We start from the raw sequence: 2,013 nt of genomic DNA on the forward strand, positions 1-2,013 counted from the left end.
TAAGCTGGGGCCATTTATATTTGGCAATTCCAATTTACCATTTTGCTCATTAATTTCTCTTTCTTGTTAGTATATTCAAGTCAACATGGGAAAACTGAATTTAAAAAAAAAAATGAAAGAAAAAAATGTTCATATTGCCTTTTTCAAAATGGATTTAAAAACAAAGGAGGGAAGATTGGTAAGTCCCAACTACCAGGAAAGGAAAGGAGTAGGTGAAAGAAGATTAAGTTTCCAATTGCCATGTTAAGAGACATCAGGATGGTTATCACCTCAAAGAGAACAGGACTTGAAAATAAGAACACATAAGTGCTATTATGTCACTTGTTGGCTATTTTACATCTTTTTAGAGTTTCATTTCTAATCCTGGATCCTGGTGTGGCACTTTAGGAGAATGCATTGAACTACAAGGTCAGTTTGAATCACAAGGTCCACAGTTCAAACTCACCATCTGCTCCTCGGAAACCCTATAAAGTCACTATGAGTTGGAACAGACTCGATGGCACTTTACAACACAACAGGAAGAAAATTGGGGCTTCCGGTCCAGCGCAGGTCCTGGGGCCAGTGTCTTTGTTCTCTGCCTCATCATGACTTCCTACACCTTCTGCCAGTCATCGGCCTCCTCTTCCTTCCAGGTCTTGGGTGGTGGCTCAGTGCGCTTTGAGGCGGGAGGTGCCTTCCGTACACCCAGCATCCACTGGGTCTCGGGCAACTGTGGAATGTCAGTGTCATCCACTAGCTGTGTGTCCTCGTACTCCTGGGGTTATGGTGGTGGCAGCTTTGCAGGCGTACTGGCCTTGTCTGATAGACTGCTGGCAGGTAATGAGAAAATCACCATGCAAAACCTCAACTACCCACCTGGCCTTCTACCTGGACAAGGTGAGCGCCCTGGAGGAGGCCAAAGGCGAGCTGGAGGTGAAGATCCACGACCAGCAGATCAGAAGCAGGGCTCAGGTTCCTCCCACGAATACAGCCACTACTTCAAGACCATGGAGAATCTGCAGGACAAGATTCTTGGTACCACCATTGAGAACTCCAAGATTGTCCTGCAGATTGATAACGCCCATCTGGCTGCAGATGACTCCCAGATCAAGTTCGAGACAGAGCAGGTGCTGTGCATGCATGTAGAGGCCGACATCAGTGGCCTGCGCAGGGTGCTGGATGGGTCGACTCTGGCCAGAACTGACCTGGAGATGCAGAGTGAAGGTCTAAAAGAGGTGCTGGCCTACCTGAAAATGAACCACGAGCAGGAACTCAGTGTCCTCATTGGCCAAGTGGGTAGCCAAGTCAGTATGGAGGTACATTCTGCACCAGGCATCATCTTACCAAGATCCTGAGTGATATGAGAAGGTAGTATGAGTTCATGGTGGAGAAAAACCAGAAGGATGCTGAAGCCTGGTTTATCAGCCAGACTGAGGATCTGAACCCTGAGGTCCCAGGCCACACAGAGCAGCTCCAGATCAGCAAAACGGAGGTGACCGACTTAGTCGTACCCTCCAGAGTCTGGAGATTGAGCTGCAGTCACAGCTGAGCATGGAAGCCGCCTTGGAAAGCATACTGACAGAAACGGAGGCCCACTTTGGGGCACAATGGCACAGATCCAAGCGATGATCAGTAGCATTGAGGTCCAGCTGAGCCATGTGCGTGCTGACACAAAGCGGCAGGATCAGGAGTACCAACAGCTCATGGCCATCAAGACCTGTCTGGAGCAGGAGACCAGGAGACCGTCACCTACCACAGCCTGCTTGAGGGCCAGGATGCCCACTACAACGACCTGCCCACTACTACCAAGCCCACCTGAGTCCTGGGCTTCTTGTCCTCCTGCAGAGGAAATATCCTGGGCAAGGGAACCAAAGGGGAGGGACCCTTAGCTTTGTCTCTTTCCCAGAACTGCCAATAAAACTTGATGTCAAAAAAAAAAAAAAAGAAAGAAAGAAAATTGGCTTATGAACTGGTTTGCAAAATCAGTTGAAAATGAGAAAACTAAGCAGTGTGGTGCCTTGTAGCTAGAGAGAA

General features: G+C 48.4%; 1 pseudogene; it reads left to right on the forward strand.

Moving 5' to 3' along the window:
• The first annotated feature begins 584 nt into the window (after window positions 1-584).
• Window positions 585-1,798, forward strand: LOC102819134 (annotated as a pseudogene).
• Window positions 1,799-2,013: the final 215 nt, after the last annotated feature.

This window comes from Chrysochloris asiatica, unplaced genomic scaffold (genome assembly GCF_000296735.1).
Source record: "Chrysochloris asiatica unplaced genomic scaffold, ChrAsi1.0 scaffold00058, whole genome shotgun sequence".
Taxonomy (NCBI): domain Eukaryota; kingdom Metazoa; phylum Chordata; class Mammalia; order Afrosoricida; family Chrysochloridae; genus Chrysochloris; species Chrysochloris asiatica.